Below are 24,530 nucleotides of genomic sequence, written 5' to 3' on the forward strand. Positions count from 1 at the left end.
CTGAGTCTGCTGACCGCCAAGTGTTCACCGTTTCATCCAGTGTAATATAGTTGCTTTCTTCACGGTCCTCATTTCCCCAGGTAATCTGCCTAAATCTATTAAATCATTTGCAAAGGCGGTTTGTTGATCTTGCCTTGTAAGGCAAGGTAGTTTTATATATTGTCACCTAAACAATCAGCTGGAGTTGTCTGGAGTCCCATGGCTTCGATAATAATATCTAATTGCTGCTGGGTCTTGAACTGATCTTTCACCAAATTTAGGCAAATGACAAGTGCCTCAAGGAATGGAACAGAAACTCAAAACTAGTGACATGGGTTGACAATTAAGCTGGACCCATGCCAATAATTCCCCTTACAACAACAGCATTGTGTTATCAACACAATGGCGAATATGAAGTAAGAGAAAACGTGGGATGCAGGAGAGTAGAAATGATACCGGAAATTGGAGTGGGGACATGCAGTACTGATGGACCACTTTTGGGCTTGCAGAGCAAAAGAAAACGACAAGCTGCCACCAAACTGGGGAGGAGTATGCTCCCTAGCACATGCCAACATGCCATCCCTAGTCATACCTAAGAAGGACATCAAGCATCATGAGTTCCCGAAAATGCAAATGAGCAAGAGGAAGAAAAGGTCACTAGACACTACACCAACTGACCAATAGATTAACGCCGACCAGTGCAAAGCCCTCACTAGGGTGAAGAGGGAAGGGAATTATTTATGGGAATATCTGGAGAAGTATTGTACGAAGTGCCAGCATTCAACAGACTATTCAGCAGAACACAAATGTTCTTCACAGCACTATTTCCCGGGGTACAGAAATATGCTAATGCAAAAGGGTTAAAAAATAACCCGCTAGGAGTTGATGGTTACCATAAACTCAATGGTCAACAGATTCAATGCAATAAAAGAAGAGCTCAGAGCAGTAAGGTTGGTGGCATTACAGAATAGGTATGTTCTGGACCTCCTCACAGCTATGGAAGAAGGAGTTTGAGCAGAATAGGGAGTTCCTGCTGCACATTCATACCTGCCAACGACGAGGACAACAGATATCTGTCAGACGCAGTGGCCCAACTAGCTCAAATACATGCAAAAATAGAAGCAGAGGTCGAAGGCAAGGGGAAGGACCAGAGTTGGTTCGCCTATCTCTGGACATGGATGTCTTCCGGGCTGTCCGACGGACTGAAGGTGATAGCAAGAGGACTAGTACTGGGTGCAGCATCTCTGTGTGGGATCAAGATATGCATTGCAAAATGCAAGAAGACAGTGGAAGAGGCAGTGGGTATGCAAGTACTGATGGAGCTGGAGAAGGGAGAAGCACTAAACAGCATTGTACAGGAGAGAGACTGAGACAAAAGATAGCAGAATCAGAATCCACTTGGAATGAAGGTTGAAAACCCACGCAACCCTAGGAAGTATGTAGGGAAATGGGTCTGGTGTAAACCCGAAGGTGGATGCATCTACATGTATTGGTCATTTGAAGATCACGTCAACTATTATGGATACTTGGCAGGAATAACAAAGGTATAGAGACTCATTACGGCCCTGCCGGTCTGGTAACAATGGTGCCAGTAGGCTCACCGGCACTGTTGTTACAGGACCCTCAGAGTACAGGTTTGTGAGCCGGATGCCCTCCCGCTCACCAGGTCTGACCTGGCAGGAAGAACAGCACCCGCTCGCAGACTTTGACAGAAGCACCGGCACTGTTGCACATGGTGCCGGTGCTTCCATCCTCCCCATTTCGATTTGAGTCCTATGGACTGTACATTTACATGCAAGGCATCAGGGCCGTGCAAAAGCTAAAGTGAGACTCAGGGAAAAGCTATTGTTCACAGACCTAGAAGCAAACGTGAAGGATGCTATTCAGTGGTACGTGTGTTGTCTATAAATGGCCATGCCCAATCGACCACTCACACAGGAGTAACACAACAAAGTGTGAGCTCTTGGGCCTGGGTAATCATAGGTTTTATAACTATCCTGTTGGTAGACATTTTATGTTCACGATAGGTGAGGGGTCCAAATAGCATGAGGTTGAGTTTGTACTATTAGTTGCGGCTATGAAAGCCGGGACCACCCCTGAAGACATATGCAACTGATGACCTTCCTGAATTGATTTTCACATAAAATGATACCATGCACGCCCCCATACATTTAGAAGAGTGACAGTCATTTCTGAAGGCACTTGGAGTCAGGCACAACAGCATGACACCAAGGTGGCCCAGAGAAAATGATGATGTGGAAATAGTCTTGAGCACTACAAATTAAATCTTCCAAACCGCACAGAGCTAAGATAAGGGAATGCCCAGGACACTGTACCACCTTTTGAGCGAATTCTGCACCACACTTCAGGAAAAGTAGCCATTCCACTTCCCCACAAAGGGGAGGTGGAGCCAATAGCCAAACAGGAGGAGGATATTAGTCCAACCAGAGGTTGTACATGATAATCCAGTGAATGGTAGCAAAGATGAGGTTGATGTGACTCCAGCAGCAGGAGACCAAAAGAGCCCGGGAGTTAGGACAAGTGACCATCCATTCACGTTTCTGAGAACTTCTTGCTATACAATGAGATATTGGAAAGCCGTGCCTGCCGGTTTGGAAATTTCATAGTGTATGAGTGAGGGAGGATACTGACATAGGGAGTAATGCCAGAGTAAAGTAACAGATTATTGCTGTCAAAAGGTGTTAGCTGCTAATCAAGATTTTGGCACTTACTTGGATGTGGGGTATGTTACGTTCATGTATACATAGATTGCATCACAGTGAGTTGTTAATAAAGAGTGCTACCACAATGTTTGCGTGGGGCAGTTGGTAGAGAATAACACTAATGAGTTTGGTGTTTTATTTCAGCTTCTTGCACTCACTCTCTGGCAGCAGAGAAAATGCATCAGTAGTCCCGACACCCTAGTAACATAGACGATCAGCCTCAACATCTACACAACTTCAACTGAGGTTCAGAAGAACATTCTGCGTTAGGTTTGACATTAACATTTCTAAACTTCTGTAGACGTAGGCCATTTGAGAGGGATGTCGTATGCTGGATTGCGTAGCATAATCTTGGAGTTCCCTGCATTAAGGCACAATTGGCACCGTTATGATATGATATGATATGGCATTTATAGCGCACCTATACACAAGTATTTCAAGGCGTGACACGGCCAGGGAGGGGAAACAGAGGGAAGACAAGAGACAGCGATCCTATTAGGACAGGTGTCATTGAGATTGTGAAAGTACATGGGAGGGAGGAAGGGGAAAAGTGCAAAGGGAAAGTGGAGGGTACAGTGCGGTGCATAGGATAACAGTAAGATAATAAATAAAGACAATAATTAAAAGTGCGGCCACCAGGTGGCAAGTGCAGGGGTAAGTGCAGACATCAGGAGTCAAGTGCTAGTCGGAGCTGTAGGGATACAGAACAGTCCACAAGTGCAAGGGTTGCCAGGGGGGCAGTGCAGGTGCGCAACTGGCAGGGAGGGGACCTGGGCCCGAGATCAGGGAGTAGCCGGGTAACCAGTGCAGTTTCAGATTCAGCCAACAGATTAGCAAGGGAGAGAAAGCAAAAGCAAAGAGGAAGGTCTTGAGGTGCTTCCGGAACCGGAGATGGTTCTCCTCAAGTTACAGAGAGGCTGGGAGGCTGTTCCAGAAGGAGGCCCCAGCAGAGGAAAAAGATCTGCCACCAACTTGCTGTTTGGAGAAGCGACTGACCCTGAGGGAGTTGGAGGTGGATGAGCGAAGAGCTCGAGAGGGAAGAAAATATTTAGGAAGAGCGAGTTGAGGGTATTGAGGTCCCAGACCCCAGAAGTCCTTTTTGGACAATGGAGAGGGTTTTGAACTTAATCCTCACCACCACAGGGAGTCGGTGCAGAGATTTCAGTCCTGGAGAGATACGATCCCTGGGCTTGAGGCCAAGGACAAGTCTTGCATCCTGTTTTGGATGAGTTGCAGAGGGCAGAGAGTAGAGGCAGGCAGATTTAGAAAGAGGCTGTTGCAGTAGTCCAGCCTAGAGAGAACCAGAGCTCTGGAGACAGTGAACTTCTGGGGGAAGGAAAGGAAGAATACCTTGGAGGAGGTGCAGCTGGTAGTGTGATGTCTTAGAGATGTCAGAGATGTGCAGAGAGAAGGAAAGTGTCTAGCCAAAGATGACTTCAAAGTTTTTAGCCTCACAGGTGGGAACAGGAGGAGGGCCAGAGAGTGACAGGAAAGGAGGGAGCAGGGGTGGCGATGAGGAGAATCTTGGTCTTACTGGAATTAAGGCAGAGATCATTGGCGGCACACCCCTCCTGGATAGCAGACAAACCGTCAAAGATGAGAGAAGGAGAAGAAGTGGCGGAAGGGAGCCTGAAAATGAGTTGAGTGTCATCCACATGTCACTGAAAGGTGGGGCAGAGAGCGGCAATGCGGTGGGCAAGAAGTGTGAGGTTTTGGTTGAATTGCCAGGGAGAGAGATTAGACCCCTGGGGGAAACCACAGGTAGAGATAGAGATAGAGGAGAGGAAGGACCCAAGTTGTACCTGGGAGGGTCGATCGGAGGGGAAAGAGGTCAGCCACGTCAGGGCCTGATCGGTGATGCTCAGGTTCTCACAGAGACGGGTGAGCGGGATGGCACGATTGACTGTGTCAAAGGCAGAGGAAAGATCAAGTAAGATGAGGACACAGGGGATGTTGGAGTCGAGGTGGGAGAGAAGGTCTTCACAGATGTTCAGGAAAGCAGTTTTTGTGCTTCTGGCAACTCTGAAGCCAGACTGATGGTCATGGAGACAACCACCAAATTCAGTGTGCAGATTAAGCTGGGAGATGGCCAGCTTTGCTAGGAGTTTGCCCAGGAAAGGAGTGATGGAGATCGGACGATAGTTAGCAAGTCAGGAAGGGTCGGCAGCGGGTTTCTTAAGAAGAGGATGCACAAGGGAGTGCCTCAGGGGGAGGGGAAGACTCCAGTGTCAAAGGAGTGGTTGCAGAAGTGAGCCAGAGCAGGAGCCAGGGTGTCAATATGGTCCTTCATGGTTTTCGAGGAACAGGGGTGAACCAGTTTTGACAAGACTTTCATAGATCGGACTTGTCTGGAAACCTTGTCTGAGGAGAACAGGGAAAAGGCAGAGGTTATGCCTATTGATGTGAGACAAACATCAATGATGCATGAGCACTGAACTTTGAGCTGTAGTCAGGAGTCCACAGCATTCATGTGCTTCATGATACATCTCTTCTTTGAGGGACTCTTGCACTGCAGCTGTCAAGTTGGCCATCTTTTGTGTCTGAGGGAACTGTCCTTGACTATCCAGCTGCTGTACCTTTTCTCTGATTTCATGTACAAATCCCCTTATTTTCTCTGTGTGGCCTATCACCATTCCCTCAGCATTCTCGATGACCACCCACCATTCCAGTAGTGTACACTCGCTGATCAATCTCTGCCTACTAGCTTGGGAGCACTGGCACATTCTAGGGACTGCAAAGCGAGAAATATTTTGGTAGCAGACAACTATCACATTCAATTGGTGCTCTGCCTTTCAATTACCCTCATAGTGCTTAGTCACCATCATGGTCTAAAGAACAGATGGGCAATGCTGACCTTGCCTGAGTCTTGGATCACTTTGCCTGTGCTGTTCACTTGTGTTCCCACACAATGGGCCTCATCACAAGTCTGGTGGAATCTCGGCGCAATTTCTGCCAAGTGGAATTAGCGTTACTGCTGGGTCATGTGGCAGTATTAGCACAGAATCACAACCTGGCGTAAATACATGCCTCTGCCGGTAAAGCTAATACAGCCACGCAGAAACTACGCCAAACCAAGGCACACTGCCAAAATATCGGTGCTAAAAGCTCCACTGCTGGTGTCCCTGGCACAATTAGCACCAGCAGAAATAGCACCATTGGCAGAACAGGAAGCATGGCAGTGCCCATCTTTAAAAACTCAATACAACCAGAATCACCCACTTCATGCAGCAATCCAGACCCGGGACACAGCAAACATGTCTCAAGGGAGGACCTGAGGCAAGATGCCCACAAACTGGCTGCGAAAGCCAAAATTCACTGAGGGAGAACTAGTGGTCCTCACTGATGAGGTAGTGTCCTACTGCAACGAACCCTATGGCAGCAGGCATAGCAAGACAACGGTGCAGCCCAAGACTGCCATCTTGCATGCTATCAACCAGAAGGTGACTGCAGTGGGTAGCATTCCCTGTGATGCCAATGACTGCAGAAAAAGGTGGAACGACCTCAAGGTCAGGGTGCGAGGACTCCTGTCCCAACACCGCGGGGAGCCCCTGGCAACTGGAGGTGTAACCATCGAGCCACTAGTCCTGACGGTCTGGGAGGAAAAATGCAGCACCATCCTCAATATGGAGGGCATTGAGGGAGTCAGAGGGGCGGAGGTGGGTGCCAGCAGCCAGGAGGCACGAGGTGAGCCAACCTCCACACCACACAGCAAATTACCATGCATAAATGTCAGCCCAGCACAGTGGACAGGGACAAATGCCAGTAGACCCAGCAGCTTGGCCGACCAATCAGGATGAAGTGACAGGGTGCCACAACAGACACCCTCCACAGCATCCAGGGGGCAGGCCACCAAGTGCACCCCAGAACGTGGCTGCAGTGTGAAGGGGTGGCAAGCGACCAATCCAAGTGCAATGCTCACCACACCCCTGGTAGTGCTCCCAGTGCTAGCAGAATTGTGGTGCGTGAGTAACCACAACACTGTGCAGCAGTCACACCAACATCTGATCGGACCAGATGTCTTGCCCCATGTTGGCATGGCCGACGAGCCCCATGGAAGTACATGTCCTTCTACACCGACAAGGGTGCAGCAAGCCAAACACAGAACACCACAGCGCAACACTGCTGGCTGCAAAGCAGGGCCCCATAGAGTCATGGCAGTTCCATAGACGAAGCCAGCACACCCACTCCCAAAAGGCATGCATCACCCGGGGGAGCGAGGGGGGGGGTTTGCATGAAGGACCAGAGGCATGCATGCAATACATCAGCTGCACTACCATCTACATCCTGCCTTCTCCACACACAGGCCAAAGGCCACCTGGGCATGTGTCCAGGTATGTCTGACATGTGCATGTCCCCTGGTATTTACTGTGACTTTGATGCAGGAGGTGGTCTGGTCTGACTTTTGCATTCACTTGTCATGCCATGCTTTATGATGTTTCTCGCAACCCCCCACCCATTTGGTCTGGTGTGTTGCCGCGCCTGCTGGCTGACAGTTTGACTCACCCACTATCCATGTCTGTTGTCCTCTGTGCCTCTCCATGTATACAGGCACTGTACTGTTCCGTAGGACCATGGCATTGTGGGTGGAACCAGGGTAGCGGGCACAGCAGTGGGTGATATACATGTTGGGATTGCAGGTCACCTGAACATTCAAGGAGTGGTAGTGCAACTGTTGCGACACACTGCTTCATGGGGTTGGGGGGGCCACCAAAGCCACATGGGTACAGTCCAAGGCTGCAATTACATTTGGCGTTTGGATAACAGCATAGAAGTGTGCCTTCATGGCGTGCACCTGTGCTGGATTGGTGGGCAGTGGAATGTGGCATGACACATGCTGCAGGAGAGCAACTGAGCCAGGACTGCACAGAAATTTGGCTGTGCCATGCCGTGCATCATGGCCACGGAGTGCTGGAAGGGGCACGTTCCTAGCTATTGTAGAACAGACACTACCTTCAGTAGTGGGGACACAGCAGTCCGGATGTTGATCCTGCTCACTATGACAGCCTTGATTGTGTTGAGCAGCTTAGTTATGGCCTCCCTGTTGAGGTGCTACAGGGTGACCAAACTGCCTGTCAGTGAGGGTCCAGGGTGAGGGCCTAGACCTGGGGATTGGTGCTCACCTTGCTTGGCCTCTCCTCCTTCTACTCCTCCCCTGTACACCCAGTGCCCTGGACTGGTTGTCCTGCCTCTGTAGTTTCAGGCACAGCATGAACAGCTGCCCGTCCCATCTCACAATGGCATGGGGCAGCATGGTGTTTGGAACTGTGTTTGACATGGGTGTGTGCCTTATGTAGCCCTCTGGAGTGGATTGGGATCACCTGCGGCTTTATTTCTGCCACCTGTGTTCATCCCTCTGTGGGATGTTTTAACCCACTTCTGCTCTGCTATGCTGCAGCACTGTGTTATGAGGGTGCCAGAAATAGCAAAATGGCTGCAAAACCCTTGTGCGTGCCAAAACCCTGGAAAATCGCGCTTTGAAACGCACAAAAAGATGGCTGCCCAATCTGCCACGCATGTTGTCAGTGGTGGAACAGAGATCTCACTCCTGGAATATGTCACTGGGCTCCACAACATGTGAAAATGGAATACAGAAGGAAAAAGCAGTGTTGCTAAATGAAAACCCCAAATCTTGCTTTAAATTCCTTTTTTCTTTGGTGCTGAAACTGCAGAATGCCGGTACAAAACACCCTCAAACATCCAAAATTCTTGCTTGGTGCTACAATTCACTTAGTCTAAGAAATCATTGTTAACTTGCAAGGTCCTGAAAAGCTGAAAGCATAAAGGAATTTCCACAGCAAAAGTGGCCTGTCTGTGGATGTCATGCCACGCATGTTGTCAGTGGTGGAACAGAGATCTCACTCCTGGAATATGTCACTGGGCTCCACAACATGTGAAAATGGAATACAGAAGGAAAAAGCAGTGTTGCTAAATGAAAACCCCAAATCTTGCTTTAAATTCCTTTTTTCTTTGCTGCTGAAACTGCAGAATGCCGGTACAAAACACCCTCAAACATCCAAAATTCTTGCTTGGTGCTACAATTCACTTAGTCTAAGAAATCATTGTTAACTTGCAAGGTCCTGAAAAGCTGAAAGCATAAAGGAATTTCCACAGCAAAAGTGGCCTGTCTGTGGATGTCAAAAAAATCTCTGTGCAGCAGAGGGCTGCTGGAATGTCAGCTGTCAGGAGCCTGCCTGATTAAACTTTAAACATGGATAAACTGAAATCAAATGTTTGCAATCTAAGGGGCCTGTTACTGAGAGTAACCTATGTTGTAATTGTTTTGATCCCATGGTTTAAAATCTTGAATAAGTATTCTAACTGCTATTTTGAAATCACAAGATTGTTTTTTAACTAAGGAACAATGCAACAGAATTAACAATTAAATCAAGCCTGGCTAAAAGCTACCAAACTGGAATATCATGTTTCTCCACAGAAGGATGGCCTTTCCTCCCACCAGGAAATCACACCTAAGCGGTAATTATAGGGTTTGGAAATAACTTGGTCTACGGAGGCAAAAGAGAACAATGAACAGCTGCTACTAAGGAAATGCGGGGTGTGAGGACAGTCGTAAATGGCCTCTGCCAAGAGCAAACAGGGAGGAGACTGCTTCTGGACTGCAGGGAGACAGAAAGAGGCAGACCCGAACAACCATCTGTGGCTGAACCTTCACAAAGAACATTTTCTTAAAAGACTTATAATTTGCCAGTGAAAATTGTACAAAATATAAAAGTAACAGATTGGTGAAACAAAATTTTGGCTGTGCGTTTCAAGAGGCGGCAAAATCGTGTGACATGTTCTGGAAAGAAATGGCAGAAAATGTGATTTTACACAAAATTTATTTTCGCTAGAAGTCTGAAACTTTATAGACTTATGCCCATGCTAAACGCACACACTTGTAGAAATTTGCTTATGAATTGGACATTGTGTTCCTGATGAAAAGGGCAAAATTCTGTGAAAAGCCGAGACAAGATTCCACAGCTACGGGGTTTTGAGGGATAGCTGCTATATAAAATATGTAATCTGTATATGTGATTGTATAGAGGTTGCACATGTGTAAATATGTATGGTGCCAAAAGTAGATTTTGTGTTCAAGGGGCTAGGGGTGGATTCTCTGCCTCATAAAATCACACCATAAAGGTGACACACTATTTCCTCCTATCAAGGCAGAGAGGAAACTCTGACCCAATCACCAGTCAAAGGGGCGAGCTTAGGATAAACCAGCCCTCACACCCCTTTATCATAGCATAAATAGACAGCTCACCACTCAAAAAGAGAGACAGATTCACCCACTATCCTGATACTGGCGGAGCACCCTGCTGCTGAACTCTACATCTTCCTTGCTCCAGACTCCAGAAACTTGGCAAAGCAGAAACCCATTGCATAGCTGAACCAGTTTCAGCTAGGCCTCAAATTCCAGAACCAGAACCCCACAAACCTAAGGGGAAGCATCAAAATACAGTTGGGCTGTGCTGTACTGCTTGCCTGCTGAAAGAATTATCATCAGAACCAAGAAGGGCTGAGCCAATCCAGTCCTGTGCCCTGCTGTGACCAGAGTGCATTGCAGATCCAGTCCAGTCTTGTGCCGTGCTGTGACCAGAGCGCCTTGCTGATTGCAGATCCAATCCGATGTGCCCAGCTGTCTGTCATAGAGCCAGATCCCATTCCCTGACCAGAATCTTGACGGACCAGAATCCAGACGGTTCCTTTTAAAAACATATCTAGTGAGTGTCTATAGAAAGAACTGTGTCACTAGCATATGTACCTTGCTTAGTTAATCCCTATCTTAAACCCATCCTATCTTGTATTCAGAACCGTATTGTTAGGAGTATTTTTGAATTACCGGAACTCTCTATCCAACCATTCTATCGTCCTCTGTACTAGTATTGCTAAAACTATCTTTGCACTGATCTTTTCCCATCTGAAGAAGGCAAGTCCTTAGCAGGCAGTCATTCTGATCAAGTGGCTGTGTTCCTGTGGGGCATTCGTTTTGTTCATAGTCATCCTCTAGTGTAAGAAATCCTTTTGTCATTTTAAAAGTGCATTCCTGTTTCCCATTCTTGTGCCTATCTTGAAAAAACGACCTCCACTAAAACGTCCATAACTTCCTCAGTTTTTGTGCTAGAAACAAAACTTATGCTCGTTGCTAACATCCACAGCTTTAAATCGCATCTAAAACTGGATCCGAAATCCATACGGTTCTCCCGTTTACGGTTATCGCGATTTTCGCACAGTGAAAACTTTGCTGTGAATTTCGTTTTTTGGGAAATTCAGACACATGTAAAACAGCTTTTGGTTGCTTCTGGCTTGAATTTTAAGATTTCAAATTGTTTCTTGGTATTAAATCATTGCTTGTGTTTGTGTGCAACTATCCAAAGTGGCTCCCATAAGAATTTATAACAATTTCAGCAATTTTGACCATATTTAGTGTTTTTGCCCAGTCCATTATAAGATTACTTTAAAAGCCATTCTGACAGCTTGACAGTCAATTCCGTTTTCTCTTGTGTTTGAAAGGGGGAAAGTGGGATTGATACTTTGTTTGAATTTTGCCATTCCTGAATACCTGCTCTCTCCTCCTATCTCTTTACATTGCCTATTGGGGGTTGAGGGGTGTGCAGGGGGAACCTTTAACCACAGTGCTATCTGATCTGAACACACAGACAAAAGTATTATTTCTATGTTGAATTGTTTTGCTTACTACTACTCCTGGTGTATTAAAGAGATTTGTATGTGTTACATCACCCCATTGGTGATTATTGTGTACCCATTAAAACATAGTGTGATTAAATTGTAAATACATAAATAAATACTTACTTTGCAAACAAGCCTGATTCCTGGTTCAGTTTGACCGGGGGGGGGAGGGCGGGGGGTGGAGGGTTCCAGGAGAGGGGCGTGATATGAGTGGTATATCATTCAGAATAAAGAACCTTTATACTAAAATAAATAAGGATTTCAGTTGTGCATTACACGCTAGGCATTGACTTGGGTGTATGCCGGATTGAAATCACTTACAGCTCCACCTGAAGGCTGGGGCTAATTGCAGTGTGTTTTCTGCACTATTAGTGCCATTTTCCAGCTCTAATTCCGCTGTAAAGGGACTTGTGATGTGGCATTGATTGCACTTCATGGTATCGCTGCAGATTCTGCTGATGCTATTACAGCCAACGGAATCTGCGGAGTCGCTAATTGCGCCTGTTGTTTCGCAGTCGGCTGCTTATAACCCTTGTCAATAGTTAGTATTCTTGCCCTATTTAATGCTACTCAATTTATCATCATTGGAACAATGCAGGGCTGGGTCGGACCTCCCTGCATTCAAACCTTTATCTGCAAGTTACACATAGATGCCTTGGGCATCCAATTTCTTTTTGTAACATCAGATATGTATTTTGATATCGTTTAGACATTTTAAGGTTTATAAGGATTAATTACAAGTACATACTCTAGGTGTCTTTCCACACTTTACATAAGTAGCCAGCATTTCCCTGGGGAGCACCACCCCTCAGCAAATCCTCTACACGCGTTCTTAGGATGCTGGTCTGCTACCTCTTATTTTGGTCTTATATTGTATCCAAGCTTTTTCTTTGCTGTCTGGATTCTTTATGAGTCGTGGAGAGCCTGTTCAGAGTAGAGGTGGGGGAGACACACCTGCCTTGAGCTTGTCAGAGCCAAATGCTGAGCTCTGGATCGCTTGAGCACCTATGTGAAAGAGGCCAACTGGAGACAACCCAAGCATCACCTCATCATCAGTTACTTTCACATACTAAATTAAAGTGACACTGCCACCCAGTGGGAGTCATAAGAGCTGCATGTAATGATCTACTTACACAGAATCATTTGTTTATCTCGTGGCAGTGATTGCATTTTGGTTTCAATCTAAAGATGCAATGGGAGCATGTGTGGTCCGAAATCTACAACACCGAAACCCTTGCAACCAGAACATCTGGGCCCCACACCTGACCAATCTATGCCATCCACTCACTGCAAGTCACTCTGCTTAAATGGGTCATATTTCCTTTGGCTGCTACAAATGGGATCACTTAGAAATGATTGTTAAACGTGCACTACACAAATAAAAAAAAGGCAAAAACCTACATATGGGGTATTAAACTACAGTGCTTGCTCCAAATATTGATCATTTAGATGCACATGCTGAGTACCCTTTGACTCACCACCGGCCTACTGCATTCACCGAAGGCAAAGCTGTCACTAGTGGAAAAAGGATGCTTCCTATTCACGACCCCCGGCCCACGCCTTTGGAATATCCTGTCGCCTGAACTGAGACTCTGCCCTTGTCTGGTTAGATTCAAGCAGTCTCTGAACACAACTCTCTTTGAATAAATTCCTGAAATAATTCTATACGTTCTCTCTTTTTCTACTGTTGGTGTTCGCTCTGGGTTCCCTGACACTGTTGTTTGTTGTTATGTCTGTCCCAGCGTCCGCACGCCTCCGGGCTCCCATCCAGCGCTTTACAAATACATTAAATTCATTGTTCCATCACTTGTGAACTTGTGGGCAAGGAGGCAGGACAACATGTGGTGGGGGGCAGGGAGGTGGCTGCCAGGTATTGGTATTTTGATGTGGGCGTTGAGGAGGCAAGATGGCCTGAATGGGTTATGTGCTTAAGGGTGGGGAGACAGACAGCAGGTTATGCATCATTTGCCAGCTAGGCTGTTTGCGTTTGGCTCCTAGAGACAAGACAAGCCCACTGCCTCAGCTCTGGTGCAGCCCTACCCATGAATTCATTGGCTTCCCCACTTCTGCATTTTGAGATTACCATCAACCCTCAGCGGACATTGTTAACCCTAACTAAAAGGCCCCCAAACCTGGTTTCTAAGATCCTCCCCTGACCCTTTATGTACCACATGCACTGTTGCAGTACCTGTAATAGGAAGGAGGGAAAGGGGATTCATCCAGAGCGCAAAATGCACGTGTGCTATCATTCAATACTTTCAGAGGGGAGGTTTCAAGAGGATCTGTATAATTATTAGGATGAGGTTTCCTAATGGTACTACATATTCGTCATTTTTGTCCTTCCACCAGAACGAGGATTGGCCGGGGATGTTCTCACATTTGAGGTGATGCTTGCGCATCTTCCATCCTCTCTTCGACAGTGTCATCATTTGCAGGATGTGGTAATCAAACCCCTTATTTATCAATTTAATCTCTTTGGGTTGGAGGTCGTCTTCCTTCCCTTTGCTTTTATGTCTTTTTCAAGAATTACTGCTCCCTTCAAAACCTACATGCAAATAACACACAACCACTTTTAGAACTGCTACAATGCACTGCTATCCCGACTACATGTGGATCCTGTTCCCACAGTACGCAGGCAACAATCAAGCTTTGAAATACTCTTCTATGTTGGCTTGCAGTTATATTTACTATCCTCAATATTGAGGTATTCACGGTGCCTTAAAACTAAGTTTGGTTCATCATATTCTAATGCTGAGCTGAACCACCTCCTTTATATGGATAAGATAGCGAGGAGGGTAAACGCACTTGCTGAAGGGCCCGCAAATGTTCCAATCCTGAATGGACCGACTTTGCCTTGTCTGATGCTTGCAGCTGAGATGCTTTTGGATGCAGTCGGAGATTCACTTGGCCCATTCTTGCCACAGTGTCCATCAGGTACTTTGCAGCAGGACCGTGGAGTGGTGGAGGGCAGCCGCAGAAGGGTACTCTGCCCTGGGGCCTTGCTGCCTTCTAGGGGGCCTGGAATGGACTAAGCTAGAGAAAGCTTGGCAGCTGTCTAAGAGACATCAGCGGCTTGTGTGCTGCTTCTTCAAGAAGCATCAACTCATTAAAAAAAAACAGAGTTCTTTGCAAGTACACAAAAAATGAGCCATTCAATAGCAGGGGAAGATTTGTGTCTGTTGGAATCCCCGTTTCCAGATCTCTTGCTAAAGCACTTGTATAGATGTGGCCGGGGCTCTCTAGCAGTCACCCCAATTATCAGCAGAGTATACTTGGGCCCATCAAAGACTCCCCGACACAAGAACAGAGGACTCAGCCATGGGGCAAAGTTATTGGCCCTCATTACAACACCGGTGATAACCAATGGCGCTATTAGCACCATGGTTGCTGCTGGTATTGTAATGAACCCGCCAATGGTAAATGGGGAAATACCACCCCATTCCAAGGTTGGCGGGGCGGTAATTCCCCATTTACCATTGGCCCTTCCCCATTCCCATTTTTGCCCCACAGGGCTCAATGGGACTGGGGAAGGCGGTAATTACGGTACAGCAAATTGCGGTACCGTAATTACCTCGAAAGTCCCTTTGCAGGTCCCTACTTTAACGGCTGGTCCTAACCAGCCGTTAAGGTCGGGAGCCGCAAAGGGACCTCGTAATCAGGCGTTAAGGGTTTAACGGCGCCGACACCTTTTACGGCGCTGTTAACCCCTTAAAACTAGGGTCCTAATGAGGGCCATTGTCTTTTAGTAGCAAACAAAAATGACAGGGATCACACTAGCAAAACAAGTATCCTCTGGAGCTCTCATCTTCTAAGTATGTGTCACCCGGTTTTATCCCGGTGTGACGTCACAAGTTCAGGTTCCATCCCAGAAACCTATCAGACATTTACATTGGTCAGATTGGGTGAGCTACATATAGGAGATATAAGGGTTACTTCTATTGAATAGCCATATCTAGTGGCTCCTCCTAGGACTACCTCTACTAGTGTCAAGCTACAATTTTGCAGGGTTGCATAGAGACCATTGACCCTTGCAATAAAGGGTATACCTATGTGAAAGGTGATTCTGGATTGGCCAGAATATGTGCTCCCATCCCTTGGGAACCTGTTCGGTTAGAGGACTGAGTGTACCAATTTAAGGCAAAGTGAATTAACATGGAGGTGCAAAGTGTTCTCTAATGTTGCCATCTCTGATCACCTAAGCCTGTTAGAGTGCATTCAGTTACCAGTTCGTGGAGAACACTTGCAACTTTTCTCCTATGGTTCAATGGGAACAGCCCTCTCTGTCTACCTTGGTTGAATAGGCATTGCCCCATTCATAAAAACGATGGTATAACAAAACCCTTAACATTCACAAAAAAAACCCTAGTTAAGATGTAGTTAAGTTGTACAGATTTAACACTGCAGAACGCTTGAAATTTAGCAGATGTTCGAAGTCATGACAAGCTTAACTCGGTGCGTTCCCGTTGCAAAGCCCATGTGTACATACATATTATAAGAGAAGGGATTCACAACAATCACAATCAAAATGGCATTATGGGGGACATAGCATTATGGGGGACATCAACAGGAGCGTGCTGAGTTAAGCTGGTCATGACTTCCCACGTCTGCTAACTTTCAAGGGTTTTAGTTGCGTTAAATCTGCGCAACTTAACTGCACCTTGATAAGGTTTTTTCCAGTGAAAATATATTACACGGCCTGCGGTAGCGGCCGTGTAGTTATGGTTAAGTTGCTCAACTCATAGGGAGAGCACTTTTTGGATGGCTTATAGCTTCGCTCCCCTAGACGAATCCTTACCAAACTAAAAAAAAGTATATGGCCCGCTCTGAATTCTTTTGGCCAGTTTGGTGAGGTTTCGTCAAGTGGGGGGCAAAGTTATAGGGGCGGTCCCAAAATCTCTTTTTTTCTCCATAGACACAATGGAAAAGAAATGTGCTCGTGCCTATGGCCCAAAACAATGGACATATTTTCACCAAATTTGCGGCAGGAGCGACGGCTTGGTCCCGAAAGCGTGCTTTTGTAAATTTCCAGTTGTTTTCTTTAAAACAGGCAAAATGTAGGTCCCAAAAAATTAGTGATACCTGGGTCTGCTCCGGGGACCAATTTCCCTATTTGCTCCACGGACAGGACTCCGATTGGTCCGGAGGACAGCGTGATGTCCGCGGACAACCAACGCACCGCTGATTGGCAGGTGGAAAGCGTGAAGTGCGTCATATTTTTTTGAAACACCTACATGTTCTATCTGCGGAGAGCCGCGGCTGTCCGTGGATAGCGTGGTGGGGAACAGGGCTGGGAAACATGTTTTGGAGCATTTGGTATTGGGAAGAGGTGCTGGGAAGGGTTGAGGAGTGTAAGATGGTTGATATCATGTATTTGTTTAGGCAGAGGAAGACCGTGCGGAGCGCGGCAATCTGCAGACACTGCAGTAATCCACGGACAGGGTCTTGGGCAGGCGGCTTGTCTGATGAATGCAGGGAGACTTCATTAGGGAAGGGGAGTGGAATGTAGATGATATGAGGATGTTTGTGTAGGCTAAAAATAGGCCATGCAGCCAAGAATCTAGGCTCTTGCACAACTACTGCAGTATCATACGGTGTTAGGCAGAATCCTGTGCAGTTCCCTTGGGGAGCACTACAGAAGATTAAGACTACAGGTATATGCAATAAATCCCCTTTGGTATCAGTCTGTACCACAAAGATTTAGTTGGTAGCTGTGGCTAAGCAGTCAGACTTATCTCAAGAGGGAGATGAGCAGTATTCAGGGTTTACACAATAGGACTACAATACTATGGTACAAGGAAACACTGACCAAAGCTTTCTATTAAAAATAATATATATATATTTATTTTACACACTTCTAGTTCAACACATCAATCACAATTATTAAGCAAGTTAAAATCAGTCAAGAAAAGTATGCACAACTCCCTATTTAAATTGTAGACAAGTTTGAGCAAGAGTGAAAACTGAGCAAAACGGCACAGTGAAAACCAAGCAGAAATGGCACTAGGGAAAGGACAAGTTATACAGGAATATACTCTTAAACACCCTAGCAACACTTCCCAATAAGATTGTGAACAAGTTTAGGCAAGGCAGTACTTTAGCATGTCTAATACTGAGGTGAAAACAGAGCAAAATGGCACTTCACAAGTTTAAAAAGAGGGAAGGAAAAGGTGGTTATAAGAGTTAGGTGCACCAACACATTTCTAGGTGAGCAGCAATCTAGAGAAGGCAGTTATAACAGATTTAGCCAGAGTCAGTGGTGCAAGGCAAAGTACTTAGGAGCAAAATGTTCTTGTGGCTACAGTCAAGTCTTTGTTAAATGATTCAAAAAGGTGGTTGCAGAAGCTGAAAGACAATGTTAGATGATAGAGGCGGCCAACCCAGGAGGTAGATAAAGGATTTCAAACACCTTTAGCAGTACCCCGCGAAATGGGAGGCCTGGCAGAGTAATGTACCTGAAAAAGTGGAAGCAGCTTCTGCGGTGCCGGTGGTTCCTGGCAGTTCGTGTTGTCCAGCAGAGGAAGAGAGGCTCTCGTCGTGGAGGAAAGTTCGAGTTACTGCACTGCCCAGGGAAGAAACCAGCCGCAGTGATACCGAAACGGATGAAAAGGTGCGCTCCTTTAAGTCGCTGTTGTCGTGGACGGGTGCCTGGCTATCCACTCTCCGAGTGCAGGGCACTGGCGATTCGACCAAGGCAGGTCCTGATAGGCGATTGGCAAACTGGTTGGCCCCACCAGCTCAAGGGAAGAAGGCTCTTGCAGATAAAGATCTCCTCTCGTCGTGTGGAGAAAAGTGGTGAGACGCTGCAGCAGGGCTTCACCGGTGGTTCAGTCGTTGCATATGTCTTTGGCTTCTCTCCTCTTCGGCTTCTTAGTTCCAGTGGCGACGTCTTGCTCTTCCAGTCCTCAGGACGTTGCTTTTATGCAGAAAGATCCCCATTCATACAGACTAGCTGTCACTCACACAGTGGAGTGGTCATCCTGGCGGGAGACCCTCCAGCCTATCAGGGCAGAGTGCGACTTGGGTTGCTTAGGCAACCCTGTCCAGGTGGCCTACTCCCCCTCCCCCTCCCACACAATGGGTCCACCCCAGACTCAGTGGCCCCGAAAGGAGGGCTTCTTTGCAGAAGCCCGCCAAAAGGACAAACAAAGGATCCCCGACCTGGGTTAGGATCTCAGAGAAAGACACGAGAAAGAATTATTAAAGTTCAGGCAAATAAAACCTACCGGAGTAAAGTTAATATAAAAATAAACCAGCGGTATGTTAGAGGCTGTCAGTAAATGTGGTAGCCTCAAACAATGGGAAAATCCCATAGGGAAATATTCGCGTTTGAATATTTTTGGCAGTAACCACTGCCACCAGCCAGAAACTTTTGAGAGAGGGACTATACGGTACCCTCTCGAAAATGAAACCAGGGAAAAACTATTAACCCTTCCCAGTACTTCCATAGTAAAATGGGTTGTACTGGTTTAGTTCATAAGGATTGACAAGTAGAGTCAATGGGGACTTTACATGTCCTGGGAGACAGTAGTCAGTCCTAGGGTATGGAGTCTATGTTTGGGGGCCGTAGGACACCCCTGTGTTACTGCACTGAAGGTGCTGTGTAACACATGTGTAAAAAGATGGTTCCTATGATGGTGAGGAAAAACCCCATAGACATTAAACACACAAAATAGCCTAGAACACACATAGCAAAAATGCCTAGGAGTGGGAACAAAGAGTCTCACTCTTAGCAGGAGAACAAAACAAACCCTTCAAATCCAGCAAAGCTGCTGGGGGACTCTATAGGTAAGGGAAATTAGCCATAGAATGAGAATTCTCCCTAACATACACCCATGCAACCAAGAATGGGCCTGCAAGTATTGCAGTAGGTAGTGTTTGGTGGGAACTTGGAGGAAAAAGTGCAAATTGTTGTGTGTTGATTGTTGTCAGTGGCCAGATTCTTGGGTGCATGGGCGTATTATGCTGTGGTGGTTGTGGGCAGACCCTAGTCTCTTGGGTGCATGGCCGTATGCCTATGAAAAATGTACAACATGCACATCTGCTGCCATATTGAAACTATTTTCCATTTCAGAAACAGTATTTAAGCGCAACGGATGTACGCACAGACCAGTTGGTGTATGCTAAATTCTTACAGTTTCACAGGGCAGAAGGGTATTTTTCTTTTGCACTTACATACCTGTTGGTGTCTATCGAGCAGTAGGTTATGCTACTTTTCCAGGTCAGTGAGTACATTTAGGTTTCAGGAATATTAAGTAGGCATTTGTTAGATTTGCTGGTAATCTCTGTTTCAGAGTAACGGAAGTATCATTGCATTCAAACCACCCACATTTCTTTTGAATGTATGCAATATAGTGACCTGAACTGGTTGTGACACTCGTGTGGTAGATTATGCCTACTGTTGTGAAGGTTTTCTTGCTAAGCGATACTTTCCCATGTTTGAAGCTAGTAAACTTGTGTCATGGCCACTGGTCGTGGGCCAGTTACTTCACATCCTACAGGGTCCCAATGGACCCAGTCCTGGCGCCTATGGCACCAAGCTCATCATAAAGTGTGCTCTGCACACAGAACGTTGAAGGCACGTGCTTTTGGACTGGGTGGGGCCCTAGCAATGCATGGAAGGCACGTGCAGAAGACAGGAGGAGTGGCAAGGTGGGGCCTCAAGGTGGGGCCTAAGGGGAGTGGCTGGGGCCAGGCTATATAGACCGGCCCCACAGGCATGCTGGCGCTTCGCGTTAGTCTGCTAGAGCAGCGGCACTTACAGTCCACCATCAGCAACCATCGAGGGCACACGCCTTGGAGGCATATATCGACAGCAGAGCAATTGGTAACTATATTGATCAGGATCTAGCCGCACGAATCGACCTCCCTCTTCGGCATAAATCACAGGCGGAAAACGTAACTGCAGTGGATGGCTCTAAACTATCCTCTGGACCAATAATGCAACACACCGAAAAAGTTATGCTAATATGTCAGGACGGTCATCGAGAAGACATCTTTTTTGATCTTACTGGAGCACAACAGTTCCAGATGATCCTAGGGATGCCGTGGGTGGAGGCCCATAATCCCAGAATAGACTGGAAAACAAGAGTGCTGACCTTTCCGCAAGAATGTGCCAAAACTTGTTATCCTAAGAACCTGCAGAAACCCAAAATCAAGGCAACCTTACCCCCAGAATATTTGGACTATCGGGACGTATTGCAGAAAGAACAAGCAAATACTTTGCCGCCACATAGACCCTATGACTGCCAGATCGACCTGACACCCGGGGCTCAAATCCTGTGCAGTCGAACATATGCTTTGGCGGAGCATGAAAATCAACAGCTAGGAACCTACCTAGATCAGTACCTAGTGAACAGATTCATTTGTCCATCTAAGTCCCCTGCGTCCTCAGCACTCTTCTTCGTACCCAAGAAGGAAGGTGACCTCAGAATGTGCTTCGATTACAGAGCATTGAATCAGATTACGATTAAGAATAGATACCCTCTGCCCCTCATCCCAGAATTACTCAATCAGCTAAAGAGCGCTCGAATCTACACGAAGCTAGACCTCCGGGGGGCCTATCACCTCATACGAGTTAAAAGTGGCTACGAGTGGAAAACAGCATTTCGGACCAAATATGGACTTTTCGAGTATCAGGTGATGCCCTTCGGGTTATGCCATGCACCAACGGCATTCCAGTTCTTTATGAACAATGTACTCCACAAACTATTGGATGTCTGTGTTCTTGTTTACATCAACGGTATCCTAATCTATTCGCAGTCCAAGAAAGATCATGTTAGCCATGTTAGAGCAGTGTTGGAAAAGCTCCGTCAGCAACAATTGTTTGCCAAACTGGAGAAATGCTCCTTCCTCATCACAGAGGTTGAATTTTTGGGATTCATGCTTACTCCACAGGGAGTTGAAATGGACACATGCAAGGTTGAAGCTATCCTCAAATGGCCATCCCCAACGTCTTCCAAAGGGGTACAAAGTGTGTTGGGATTTGTTAATTTTTATAGACGGTTTATACCACAATTCTCACAGATCGTCCATCCGATCACATCTCTTCTAAAGAAGAATAAAAAATTATTTTGGTCTGTCGAGGCTCAGAGCGCCTTTCAGGAATTAAAACAAGCCTTCACCTCGGCACCGATAGTTCGACATCCTCGGCCGGATTTACCCTATGTAGTTGAAACGGACACGTCCAGTATTGCCCTGGGAGCTGTGTTATCGCAAAGGTACCCTGAGACGGGGCAACTCCATCCCATAGCATTTTAGTCCCGCAAGTTTACTGCACCAGAAAAGAACTATGCAATTACCGACAAAGAACTCTTGGCAATCAAAGGAGCCTTCAAGACCTGGAGACACTACCTTTCAGGGGCAAAACACACTGTTACTGTTATTACTGATCACAGTAATCTACAATATTTATAAACAGCCAAAGCTCAGTCCTCGCGTCAACTCCGTTGGGCTTTATTCTTTGCTGAGTACGATTTCGTAATAACCTATCGACCAGGAGTGCGTAATGGAAAGGCAGACGCCCTATCGAGAATGGGAGAGGACCAAGACGCTTTCAATCCATCCGACCCCATAGCCATTATTCCCGAAGAACGGATTCAACATCAGATAGCCGTAACTACTTGCTGGGAAGACTTAAAGATTGACCCCCAAACTCAGATGGACCAGACAGCCCAAAAGGAATGGTTGAGTAAGAGGGATATATACTCCATCCGAAATAATCTGCCATACTTTGAGGGAAGACTATATGTTCAAGACAAGGAAACACGCACCAAAATAATAGCGAACTATCATAAATTGTTGGTGGAAGGACTCCCTGGGATCGCTAAGACTAGAGCCAAAATCCATAAAAACTATTGGTATCCCTCTTGGAGGAAGGATGTGGCCCAGTTTGTTACCACTTGCGGCGTCTGCGCACAAAACAAAGCCCAAAAATTAAATCCTGCAGTGATATTGAGACCATTAGGAGTACCACGGACACCATGGCATACATTGTCAATGGACTTCATCACCGACCTGCCACCCTGCGATGGGTTTAATACAATACTGGTCATGGTAGACCTATTCTCCAAGATGGCGCATTTTATTCCACTAAAGGGACTTCCCACCGCTGCTACTCTGGCCACAGTATTCTTGGAACAGATCGCTCGACTACATGGTTTCCCATCCGTACTGGTTTCTGACCGGGGAACTCAGTTAGTTTCGGCCTTCTGGAAAAGATGTTGTAAACTATCCCAAATTGACCTCCGTCTTTCCACGAGTCACACCCCCAAAACCGATGGTCAAACGGAAAGGACAAACCAAAAGCTTGAACAATACCTGAGATGTATGTTGCAACAAACAAGAGAGTCCTGGAAAAACATCCTCTGGTTAAGCGAATTCGCATACAACTACTCTATTCATACCATCACCGGACAGACCCCGTTTTACACAATAAATGGTCGACACCCAAGAACATCCTCCTTTGATCCCCTTGACGAATTGGAGATGGCAGCTGTTACATCATTGCACAAGATAATCACTCAGTCCCTTAAAGAAGCTACCAAAAACCTGAACCGCGCAAAGGAGCAACAAAATAAATTTGCAGACCGACATAGTGTTAAAACTGATATAATATCATTTCGTCCTCATTGTATATGTTGGCCTATGCCCAGTCGCTTTGCGAGGAAATCCGTATTGCAAGGTCTTGACCTGAAGTGAATCAAGCCTCCATTTTAGGTTAAAGCCGCCATTTTAGTTTATCGTGCAAAGTCACCTTGTGGCCTAAAATGGCCGACCTGTGTTCTCTTGTTCTTACTTTACCTGTGGGTAAATTTGCCGAAATCACCAGACACGTGGGTCCTTAGAATTGTCCTTAGTAACCCGATTGGGCCTCCCAGTCCTTTGGTCAGGTGAATCGTGACCCGATTCTTGATTTAACCCTGACAATTTGAATTTGGCGCATTGTACTCGCGAGCACAATTATTTGACCAGGTAACACCAGAACTCTGATATGCCTGGGAAATTGTCTGCCTGCTTCAGGGCATTATTCCGCAGCGACAGACAATCTTTGGAAGATAGCCGTCCCGCACCACAGGAGGGGTCGCCGGCATGTACTATGTGCTGTAAGAAAGGCTTTGGTAGTATAGCATTTAATGACATTTGGCACAGACAGACCAGACATGACTCTAATCTTCAGTGGCCAACCAATGGTAGCTTTGAAATCCCTCGTATAGAATATTTAGAGTCTGTATTGGTAAAGAAAAAGGCTAGACCTGCAGCATTTGACGCATTGCACAGTTGGAAAACAGAAGCTTTGCAGCAACAAAAGAGTAGAGAGGAACATATGCGTCGACATATGACGAGTGCCGAAAAGGCACGGTTATATGATCAAAATAAACAATTGGAATCAGTTAGGAACACGGACAGAGCGTTTCAATTAGGCATTCAGAAAATTTACCCTTCGAAAGATTTTCATACGTCCGATGAATTGATTAACAAACTTTTGCATGAACAAAGGCCCGATGCCTCTGCGCCACCCCTGTAGGTCCCTCCTCCTGGTGCTTTGCCCCTTCCTGTTGTTATTCCTCCTCCTATAGTTCCTCCGGTCCTCCCTGTGTTCTTCCTGTTGTTCTTCCAGCCGTCGCTCCTTTGCCTGCCCCCTTGCTTCCACCTATTGACATTCAGAATGTGCCTACTCTTCCTCTTCCAAGTGATTCTGCATCGCTCGTAGTAGACCAGGGAGCGGAATCAAGGGTTGTGACTCGTAATACTGTGTCCCCAGATAAAAAGAATTAATTGATTGCTTGGGCTAAACATTGTATGGAGAAGGGTGAACAAGCTGATGTTTTTTCCACACTCGAAAATTTTAAAAGTATTCCTGAGAAAAATGTTTTTATTGAAGGGTTAGGGATTCATTTGAGTATAATGTGGAATAGATTAAACGATGTAGATCTCCCACAAGGGTTACGGGATTTGAACGCCTTAGTGTTGGCCAGAGATACTGCGGAGAAAGTATATGAGCACGTCAAGAGGATTTTTGTGTATAGGAAGGAGTTGGAAGAGTTACAGAATGAAGAAGCAGATGGTGATAGTTTAGGTATTATGTTCTTACAGAAACGATTTTCTCCTAGCCGTGAATTGATAGGTGAGGAAGCACGAATT

This window comes from Ambystoma mexicanum, chromosome 4p, assembly GCF_040938575.1.
Source record: "Ambystoma mexicanum isolate Mex_15411 chromosome 4p, UKY_AmexF1_1, whole genome shotgun sequence".
Classification (NCBI taxonomy): domain Eukaryota; kingdom Metazoa; phylum Chordata; class Amphibia; order Caudata; family Ambystomatidae; genus Ambystoma; species Ambystoma mexicanum.